We start from the raw sequence: 12,043 nt of genomic DNA, 5'->3' as shown, positions 1-12,043 counted from the left end.
GGCTTACCGACTCCACAGCCCTGATTCTGAATGTGGATTCTAATGGATTTCCAGTAAAAAGTCTGATTTTACTGTGATCGATGGCCCTAATTGTGATTTCGATTGGTCACATCACAGAGACTGTTCTCTCTGCTGCTGGATATTATAATCAGCTTCACTTTTATATTATTGGCTCTCTAAGGCTACTTTCACACATCCGGTTTGAGCACTGCGGCTCAATCCGGCTGTGAAAACTATGCAACGGATGCGGCGAAAACACCGCATCCTTTGCATAAGTTTTTACATGCGGCCCGTCCGTTTTTTTCCGGTTGCGGCATGCTACTGCGCATGCGCAGTGGAAAAAAACGCATGCGGCGAGCGGATGTGGTTTTTTCCGCATCGCGCCGCATCCGGCCTCCATAGGTATGCATTGGAAAATGCAGCGCAGCGGCCGGATGCGGCGCGATGCGGTGTTTTTTGCCGGAGCAAAAAATGTTGCAGAGAACGTTCGATCCGGCCGCGGCATCGGCTAAATCTGCCGCTTGCGGCAAAAACCGGACCGAACGCAAGCCCCTGCGGCACAATACGGCACTAATGTAAGTCTATGCAAAAAAAAACGCAACCGGCGTTACAAAAGCCGGTTGCGGTTTTTCTGCAGAACGCCGTATTGTGCCGCAGAGCAAAAATCCGGATGTGTGAAAGCAGCCTAAGCCATGATTCCACATAGAATATAAGCTGCTTTTTCTCCCTCTGCAGTTTTTGGGGGAGGCATAAAATCTGCTACGTTTTAATGGGTAAAATAAAATAAGGCTACATGCGCACGCTGCAGTTATTTCTGCACACAAACTGCAACCAAAACTGCACCTTGTCAGAGCCTGGAAATGTCAAAAAAACGCTTGTAATGTTGTTGTGTTTTTGATACCTTTTTTGATGTGTTTTTTTATGTGACAAAAATGCACCAAAAACGCATGAAAAACTCACCAAAACTGCATGAAAAAATGCACCAAAAACGCACCAAATTGACAGCATGCGATTTTGATGCGTTTTTTGTGACAAATGTTGACAAAAACGCTAGAAGAATGAACATGCTGCATCTTTTTGTGTCACAAACTTTTGACAAAAAAAAACCCGCTGACAAACTGCAATGTGCGCACAGCAAATCTGACTTCTCATAGACTTTGCTGGGAAGTCAAATGTCAGAAAGTTCTGACAACAAAGCTGCACCAAAAAACGCGGCAAAAACGCAGCGTGCGCATGCAGCCTAAATGTGACCATAAAAACTCATTCCCAACTGTGCGGAATTGGAAAGTTTTGCACTAAAAAGAAAAATATGAAATAAAAACTGTCAAATCCATAAAAAAAACAAACAATTATCAATGCAATAAGCGGAGCACATAGATATTGTGTATTTTGATGGGCATAAAGCGCAGCGTTTCAAAGCTGGACTTTTTTATTTTTTTTATTTTAATTTTTTTTGTATTTCAATTCCTTGGCCAGACCACTAGGGGGCACCCATGCACAATATAATATGAGCCACCTTTATTAGAAAAATACGGAAATGCAAAAAACTGGTTCATTATGCTCCAATTTAGAGCTGATGATTGGCAGAAAGGCTTCTTTTAAATTTGTATTCTGCACTAATATGAACCTGTCATCAGAAATTTAGCTATAAAGCTAAAAGTTCCCCCCTCTGCAGCTCCTGGGCTGCATTTTAGGAAGCTTCCTATAGTTCTTGTGGCTGCTTTTATACCAAAATAAACACTTTGTAAACTTGTACCTTTTTCTTATGCAAATTTCGTAAATCTTCCATGGGGGCGGGCTGCCTGGGGTCCGTTGCTGTTCCTCCAGCAGATTTATGCCACCCCCGAACGCTGAATTTCAAAGCTCAGGACGCCGCCCCTGGGTGCCCGTGGTCCCGCGCATGCGCTGTTCCACTGTAGCGGTGCCGTGCACTGTGTGCACGTGTGACCGCTGGTGACGCTTTGCGCGGGCACGAGGTTATGGGCGGCGCTGTGAGTGTCATCAGCAAGTGCCGCCCATAACCTCGTGACCGCACTTTCCCCTATTTCTCCAGCGTTATGCACAAGCGATCGCTGGCCAGATGACCGGACGTCACCTCTTTCCCATCCTGCTCAGCAGCAGGTGACGTCCGGTCATCTGGCCAGCGAGCGCTTGCGCATAACGCTGGAGAAATAGGGGAAAGTGCGCTCACGAGGTTATGGGCGGCACTTGCTGATGACACTCACAGCGCCGCCCATAACCTCGTGCCCGTGCAAAGCGTCACCAGCGGTCACACGTGCATACAGTGCACGGCACCGCTACAGTGGAACAGCGCATGCGCGGGACCACGGGCGCCCAGGAACGGCGTCCTGAGCTTTGAAATTCAGCGTTCGGGGGCGGCGTAAATCGGCAGGACGACAGCAACGGACCCCAGGCAGCCCGCCCACATGGAAGATTTACGAAATTTGCATAAGAAAAGGTACAAGTTTACAAAGTGTTTATTTTGGTATAAAAGCGGCCACAAGAACTATTGGAAGCTTCCTAGAATGCAGCCCAGGAGCTGCAGAGGGGGGAACTTTTAGCTTTATAGCTAAATTTCTGATGACAGGTTCCCAAAGTGGAAAAAACCTCCAAAGAATGAAGGAAAGACCCTGTATATATTATATTATCGATCCTGTATATATTATATATGAAGATTAGAGTTCATTATAGCTAAAATGATTGTTATGTGATTATTACGAAATACTAGTCACAAAACAAAACTGCTGTATGGATTTGTCCCCAGGAGGCGGCCGTCGCTCGTCCCCGGCGATCCAGCAGGAATTGCCAGGTAGCAGAGTGTTTGATATGCCTGTGTGACAGGGGTAAGAGAGAGCTCTTTTTGTCAGACTCTGTTCACATTGCCTTTGGCAATTCCATCACATTTGACAGCAAGAAAATGCAGCAGACATAAAAATATTTGCAATCAAGATAAAAGAAGACACTGACGAACCCCTAATGAACCCAATCTTATGACAGATCTGACCCCGACTTTGAGCCTGTTTTGTCCCCAATAATTTTTGAGCTAACACTATTTTGATGACATCTTATTAGATATTTTTTTTTTTTTTTTTTTTGTGAAGCAAAATGAAGAAAAAATTGCCATCCTGGCATTCTTCATATTTTTTTTCAGTGTGTTGGTTAAATATTTTCATAGTATAGGTTGCTAAAACAATACCAACTTTTTCCAAGAATCAAACTATTTCTTGTATTGGGGAAAACTGGGATTTTAGGACTTTTTTTTTTTTTTAATTTTTTATTAAAACACTTAAAGGGAACCAATTACCAGGATTTTCATATATAAGCTAAAGCCAGTGCTATATACTGGCACCATCAGGCTGATTCTATACATACCTTTAGTGGTCAGCTCGGATGTTTAGGTTTTGAAACCCAAGAAAGTAAAGTTTATAAAATCGGCAGCTGCTTGAGTGACCGCAGCTGAGGATCAGATAATATCTGGGGGGGTGTTCACAGTTATCCCCTCCCCCTGTTAGAATTAGCATATGTATTATACAATCAATTAAATTTTTCTCTTGCAGAATCTGTGTGAGGTCATACCCATGTGACTAGAAGGGGCGGGGCCTCAATCAACAAAGCTGATACCACTTAGCAACGTTTTTCTGTTGGCTGAGGGCCCCCTGTTGTGCATACATTTTCCAGTTTGGCGCTCCCTCTTGTGGTCAGTGCTGGCGGTGCAGTTGATTTGTGGAATGAAAGCCACACACCTGTGGAGGTCTCTCAGATTGGGCTATATAGCTGAGTAGTTTTCTCCTGTTACTTGCCGTTGCTCAATGGATATCCTGTGTGTTAAGGACATTCTGAAACCAGCCCTGCTCTCTACCAGATCACTTCTCAGATAAGTTGGTCTTGTATCTCTGCTTATTGTTCCCACTTTCTTGTTGTTTTTTCTGTTTTGATACTAATGCTTGATTCCTATTTTGCCTGTGTGGAGTTCCTGGTGGAATTTGATCATTCCCTGCTGTGAGTGTCTGTATACCCAGCTCCATGATTCTGCAATGTATTGTGATTTGTCATGCTTGGTATTAATTCAGTCCCTCATCTATATTAGTGTTTTTGGATACCAGTAACATCAGAGTGCTGATTAGTGGGGGATAGCATCTTATTCATTGAATCTACTTGGTAAGCTGGCATTTTTTCTTCTTTTTTTCATTAGTGGGGCCGCTTGGTCGCAGGGTTTTTCCATATCAGATGTGCTGGTATTTATTAGGGTTTTTACGGCTGCAGCAGCACTCCTTCCTACCCTTTCCTATAAAGATAGTTTAGGCCTCACCTTTGCTGAACCTGTTTTTCTAGCTTTGTATTGTGTTTTCCTATATTACCGTAGTCTTTACTTGTGGGAGGCTATCTATATCTTTGGGGATTGTTCTGAGGCAGATTAGCTTTTCTTATATTTCTATCTGTAAGAATATTTAGTTCTTTGGCTGTGTCGAGACGACTAGGTCATCGTAGGCTCATCCCACGGCTACTTCTAGTTGTGTGTCAGGATTAGGTCTGCAGTCCGTTAAGGTTCCAGGCACTCTGGTTACTTTTTGGGTTTCTGCATTTTTTAGATCCTCCTCGATCCCTGAATCATAACACCCCCCCTTCTGGTCACATGGGTATGATATCACACAGGTCCTGGAAGAGAAAAAGTGAATTGTTTGTATAATACTTATCCCCACCCTCTGTTAGAATCAGCATAAGTATTATGCAAACGATACCCCAATGAAAGTCACTAATTGGGCAGTTCGGGTCTCTGCCCACATGCACCCAGCCATAATGGTTTTTCATTTTTTATTTTTTTTTTTGTTTGGTGACACTACATCTAATCACACTGTTGTTACCCCCAGTGCGAACCGATCAAACACTGAAAGCGGTTCTCACTGGGCTGAGCAATGTGCGTACCTGAGCACAGCAATGCTCGCACATGTGGCTTGCATACGTACAGCACCCAAACTCAAACACTGTTTTTTTGCAAAGTCTGTGTTTGGTACAAACACCGAATCTCGAGTTCACTCCTCTCTACTGGTGATCTCTCTTGATGAACTGATTAACACCTGGTCCTGGCAGCCAAAGCAATCAGCAGTATGTTGCCTGCAAAAGTATTTCGCCCAATTCTACACACCCAGCCAGGACCCTCAATTTCATGTAGCGTCAGGAGCAGACATATCATTTGTGCAGCCTGTGCAATGGCACAGTGGCCCAAGAGGTCAGGGGGCCCATTCCCACCCCTAAAGTAGGTGGAATTGTGTATTTTTGATGAGGTTTGGGGTTACAAAGGGCCGATATATTGTTCTTGCTTCTGTCTGTGTCCGCCAGTGTGTAGCGTGCCAGGGAACGACAGATGACTACCTTGCCCATGGCTACCGCCACACTACACCTCCACCAATGTATTCACTGCTATCTACATAATCAGGATTCAGAGAGCAGAGACATCGGGATGTGGGCGGGATAGGGCATGGTGTGGCCCATGGGTCACTGTTTTCAGCCCTTTGGCTGTTTCAGTCCACAAGCCGGACTGGAACAGCCAGAGGGCCGGATGAGGCCTTCAGGCCGCACTTTGTCCAGTTGTCCCCCACAACATGTTCCTGGCATACTGATAATTTCCCATGGCATCTAGAGTCCTGTTAAAGCCTCCATAAGTGTTATGATGGTGCTTTTTGCTCACTATTACTTACAACTTCCAAATGCAGTTTGGCAATCCAATTAAAATTCCATTACCCTGAAGACTGTTGGGTATTCCAGTAATTGACTGAGGGCCCCCTGACTGCTGTGCCCCGTGATAAGGGGTTAATCCAGTCGTCCCATGTAATTTCTCCCTCCTCCCTTTTTTGTTGCAGCCAATGGTTCTCCTTCTCCTCCTCCTGCTTCCTTCCTTTATAAACCTCTTCCCGGCCTCTTCCGGTCTCTCCCCACTTTGTGGGACCCGGAGGCAGCTGTCCCACCCTCTTTCCCTTTGTCAGCGTTGATGGTTTTGGTGCAAAAGCTTACCCGCGCCAGGAGCCCGGCTCCAGCACAATGATTTAGGCTATGTGCGCACTTACCGGATTTTGCCGCGGATTTTCCGCGGATTTGCTGCATGTTTCGCTGCAGAAAATGTTCATAACATCTCTGCAGTGAATCACCAGCAAATCCTATGGAGAAAAAAAATCCTGTGCGCACTGGGCAGAATTTGACAGCTGCATGTTTTGCTGCGGGAATCCCGCAGCAAAAACAAGTGCATGTCACTTCTTTTCCGCACGTCGCTGTGGGATTTCACTACATTGACTCCAATGTTAATCATGAAATCCCGCAGGGAATAACGCAGGCAGCAAATTCTGTGCGGTTCACTGCGTTTTCCTGCGTTATTCCCTGCGGTATTTCGCGGTTTACCTCCGGTAATGTACATCGCTTGTCTGCGGTTTGCAGGGAAGTGATGTCATTACAGGAAGAGGAAGCAAAGCAGAGAGTAAACACACACACAGATCACACACACAGATCACAGACAGACACAGACATCACAGACACAGAACACATAGACACAGACACAGAAGACATCACAGACACAGACACATCACAGACACATAGAACACACATAGAAAGCAAACGGAAATATAGGAAACAAAGTACGTGGGCTCCGCTGTATATTTACCTTCCAGCCGAGGTAAGCACACAGCGGCGGCCCGGTATTCTCAGGCTGGGGAGGGAGAGGAGCAGGGGTAATGTCCCCCGCCTCACTCCCCCTCCGGCAGCCGAGAATATCAGCCGCAGCTGCCCTGGCACTGTCGCATGCGTTATGCGGCACTACCGGAGTGTCCCCGGCTCTTCTTGCCGCCGTGTAGCAGTGGCAGCAAGGTAATACAAGGGGTTAATGATGGTGGGGGATCACCGCCATTAACTCCAGGCTTGATCATGGCAGCGTCTATGTGACAGCTGACATGATCAACCCGTAAGTAAAGTGAAAAAAACACAGACACCGAAAAATCCTTTATTTTAAATAAAACAAACAAGCCTCGTTCACCATTTTATTAACCCCTCCCGCACCAAAGCTCCGGCGTAATCCACCGCTCCGGCGTAATCCACAGGTCCTGCGCTGCTTACATCCAGCCACGACTGTCACAGACACAGCGCTGAATGAAAGCAGCAGACAGCAGAGGTAATTACCGGTCATTTCCCACGGCCGGTAATGTGAACTCACTGCCGACCGTGGGAAATGCAGCGATCTGTCCTCTATCTATCTATCCCTCTGTCTGTCTATCTATCTATCCCTCTAGCTATTCTTCTGTCTATCTACTATCTCAGAATTAAATGACTTTTTTTTATTTATTTTTTTTCAATGTGCTTTATTGCATTGAATGCAATAAAGCACATCCCAACCCACACGCAGCAAAACCGCGGCAATACCGCGAATAATACCGCGGTAAAACCGCGGCAAACCGCATGCGGTTTTCGGGTGCGGTTTCCCGCGGTTTTTTACCGCGGGTGCGGTAATCTTTGAGAACATGCAGAATTTTCTCAAGAAAATTCCATTTCCCAGTGCGCACATAGCCTTATACTGGTTTTGGCTTTCCTGCGACGGGAGTCCGGCTGCCACACAATGATTTGTATGGGTTTTGGCTTTCATAATATCGTATTAAGTCACAGCAGCGGTCAATTCAGCAACGTTGGTGATTTTTTTGGTACAAAAGCTACCCACGCCGGGAGTCCGGCTGCGGCGCAACACTTTGTACTGGCTTACTGTGATTTATTGCGGTGGTTTTATTTTGATATTTTGGCCTGTGACCGACCACCATCCACTAAAAGATGAGATTTGGTTATTAAATTTCCAAATAAAGAGAATTCTGATGTATATACCTGAGCCTGATTCTTCATTACATGGGACGAACAGTTATGGGTTTGTTGGGGTCTCAGCAGTCTTATATTGCCAGGACATTTTTACTGTGAAACAATGACATTTTTTCTTCTTTTTTCCTCACCATTGGTTGGGGTCGGAAGGGGTTAATCTACAAGATATTTTGCAGGTTGCATACATTTTGAAAGATAGGTGAGATCTATTGAGGTCCTGTACTCTAAAGGGTACTTTACACGCTGCGATATCGGTACCGATTTCGCTAGGGAGCGTACCCGCCCTTGTCGGTTGTGCGTCACGGGCAAATCGCTGCCCGTGGCGCACAACATCGCTTACATCCGTCACACGGACTTACCTTCCTAGCGACGGCGCTGTAGGCGGCGAACAACCTCTTTAAGGGGGAGGTTCGTGCGCCGTCACAGCGACTTCACACAGCGGCCGACCAATAGAAGCAGAGGGGTGGAGACCAGCCAGATTAACGACACACCCACCTCGTTGCCGGAGGACTCGGGTAAGCTGTTGTTTGTCGTTCCCGGGGTGTCACACGTAGCGATGTGTGCTGCCTCAGAAACGACGAACAGCCTACGTCCACAACGATTAACGAGATTTTGAAAATAAACGACGTATCAACGATTAGGTGAGTATTTTTGATCGTTAACACTTGCTCGGAGCTGTTACACGCAACAACGTCGCTAACGAGGCCGGATGTGCGTCACAAATTCAGTGACCCCCAACGATATTCCGTTAGCGATGTCGTTGCGTGTAAAGTGTCCTTAAGACTTGGATAATCAGGATTCTTTATAGTTGGGCCCACACACTTTTGAAAAATGCCTCCTTACGTTTTGTCTGGAAAACAAACTTCCTCTGGTTGTAGAAAAGTGCAGCAAGACCAGTGGGAAGCCCGAAGAGACGTGTTGTGTACGGGACAGATAGGCCCGCTGGGGCTCTGTTTGTTCTCGTGTACAATGTACTGAGCGTCTGGTGACAGCTTCTCTGTAGCCGGGACTTCAGAGAAGGAGGCAGACGGTTTTCATCTTCCCACACCTGCTCCATTCGATCTGCTCCGCGGCACAACCAGGCTTCCATAAATTAGAAGGTTCTGTACTCCTGGCTGAGTTATTGGGATTCTGCTGTAGTTTTGATGTTCCAAATGTAAAAATTCCTTCCGCGTCGATATGTTCTGTGTGTGCTCTCGTCTGTGAAATCCTCAATTACTTTTCATGTATTTTTCATAGATCAGGTGTTTTCGCTTGCACAGAGTGATATTTCATGGAGGTCAATTAGATTCAGTTCACACAGGTGAGCAAAAAAAATTAAATAAGCAGCTTAGTTTGGTCCATGCTCGCTATTTCCATGCGATATTCCAGTCTGGGCTTCATATCAGAGAAATTAATGTTTTTCACTCTGGAAAATGGGGCTAAAAGGAATCTGTCAGCAGGTATTTGATGTGGACTCTGAGCGCAACATAATATAGAGCCTGAAAGCTTGAATCCAATGATGTGTCACTTACTGGACTCCTTGGTGCAGTTTTGATAGAATCCCTATTTTGTCTGATGTACAGCAGAGCTAAGACTTCTGGGCTGTGTATAACCCCGCCCACAACCCTGACAGGCAGCTTCCTGTTCACATTGTGCAATGTCAGCTAGCTGCCAATCACTGGTGGAGGTGGTGTTACACAGAATATCTGGACTGGTCTGCACAAGAGACCTAAGCTAGGGTCACACGTAGTGACGCAGCAGCGATCACGACGACGACCTGACCTTATCAGGATTGCTGCTGCGTCGTTACATGGTCGCTGGTGAGCTGTCAGATCTCACCAGCGACAAGTGACCAGCCCCCAGCCAGCAGCGACGCGTGGAAGAGATGCTGCGCTTGGTAACTAAGGTAAATATCGGGTAACCAAGCAAAGCTCTTCGCTGGTTACCCGATATTTACCTTGGTTACCAGCGGACACCGCTTAGCGCTGGCTCCCTGCACTCCTAGCCAGAGTACACATCGGGTTAATAAGCAAACCTTTGCTTATTTACCCGTTGTGTACTCTGGCTACGCGTGCAGGGAGCTGGCACTGGCAGCCTGAGAGCGGCGGACGCTAGTAACTAAGGTAAATATCGGGTAACCAGCGAAGCACTTTGCTTGGTTACTCGATGTTTACCTTGGTTACAGCTTACCGCAGGCTGCCAGAAGCCGTCTCCCTGCTCGCTTCAGTTCGTCGCTCTCTCGCTGTCACACACAGCGATGTGTGCTTCACAGCGGGAGAGCAACGTCCAAAAAATGAAGCAGGGCATTCAGCAACAACCGGCAACCTCACAGCAGGGGCCAGGTCGTTGCTGGTTGTCACACACAGCGACAGTGACGGGACGTCGCTGCTATGTCACAGAAAATGGTGACTTAGCAGCAACGTCGTTGTCGCCGTCGCTGTGTGTGACACCACCTCTAGTCCTCTAGTGATAATCTACTGCTGATAAAACACTGATTGTATTGAAACTGAATAACACAGCCTGATAAGTGACACCTCCCTGGAATCAAGGTCTCTGCTGTCACAATTCCTCCGCTCAGAGCATCTAGGACACAATGAGTGACTGTCTGCTGTAACTATGGGATCAGTTTGGTGAATGACAGCTCAGTCATCCAATCTGTTACTGTGGCGTGCTGAGCTGTTGGTGTGTTGAGTTACAGCTCAGTCATCCAATTAGATTCTGGGAGATCGCTGAGTTTGTTCCAGTGTTCCCTGTTTCTGGTGATTGCCCAGCTATTTAGCTGAGCAGTTTCTCCCAGAACTTTGCCAGTTGTAGCATTCTGTTCTGTGGTGATTGTTGGACTGTAATGTGCTCCCTTTGATTTATCTATTGCTGCTTGATTTTGAACCTTGTTCTGATCATATTTGATTGGGTTGAACCTCGGGACCTTAAAATATTGTAACGTTTTATAGAGTTCGCCAATTACTACAGAAAATGTATTAAGGGTTTCTCTCAGATCATCAAACTTCTTACTGATCTCATGCGTACTGAGGTAGATCTGAGAGTTTCATTGTCGATGCTGTTGGGGCTTTTAATAAATTGAAAAACTGCTTTATGTCCACTCCAGTTCTTATCCAACCCAATCTCCAGAAGCCAATCATTGTGGAGGTGGATGCTTCTGAAATTGAGGAAGGGGCTGTATTGTCTCAAGGTCCCAAAACGTTGACCAACTTATGACCATGTGCCTTTTTATCTAAGAATTTACCGTCTGCTGAGAGAAATGATGAAGTTTGGATTCGTGAGGCTTGCTATCAAATTAGCTGTTTAAGAATGGAGACTTTTTTGTAGGGAGGTGTTCATCAAGTCATGATTGTGAGGGATCATAAAAATATAGCTTATATTGAATCAAACGGTTGACACCAAGACAGGGCAGATGGTCCTTATTTATCTTTGGATTACATTTTTCTATCACATTCATCGTGGGGTCTAAGAACTTGAGGGCTGATGCTTTGTCATGTAGCCTTGATTCAATTTCTCCTCCAGAACCTTCATTCTCCATTTTCTTCCTCAGGGTATTGTAGTTTTCACGGTATCCATGAAGTTGGATGCAGAGATTCATGAAGCCTAGTCGTTGGTTTCTTCCACTACTCCAGGGTTCAAATTGTTTGTTCCTGCGTACCTGAGATTGTCTGTTGCTGGAATTTCATGATTCTGTGTTGAGTGGTCACTCGAGGGTCACGGCTACCCAGAAACCTGTTTCTAGACTCATTTGGTCAGGAGAATATAGCTGTGGAGAATAGCGCAATAGGGTCTTACCAGATAAACAACAAGCAATGAAGATTAGGTAAACTCACCTATGGGGGTTGTGGCAGTCACGGCTTCTATACTCGTGTAGGTACACAGGTGAAACAGCTGCAGCCCCGAGGGATTAAATTGGATATACGTGGGAAGAAACCGGGTATCTTGCCGCGCTATCACCAATCAAACGAAGTTGGATAAAATTATTCCATGTCTTTTAGATTGCAGGGTCAGGTCAACGCGTTTCGGAAGTCGCAGTCTCCTTTCTAGGGACATCAAGCAATGACACAATGATTATTTGTGTCATTGCTTGATGTCCTGAGGAAAGAGGCTGCGTCCTCAAACGTGTTGATCTGACCCTGCAATCTAATAAAGACAAGGAATAATTTTATCCAACTTCATTTGACTGGTGATATCGCAGTGAGATACCCGGTTTCTTCCC

Source organism: Anomaloglossus baeobatrachus, chromosome 8 (genome assembly GCF_048569485.1).
Source record: "Anomaloglossus baeobatrachus isolate aAnoBae1 chromosome 8, aAnoBae1.hap1, whole genome shotgun sequence".
NCBI lineage: Eukaryota > Metazoa > Chordata > Amphibia > Anura > Aromobatidae > Anomaloglossus > Anomaloglossus baeobatrachus.
Note: the sequence above shows the minus strand (reverse complement) of the source record.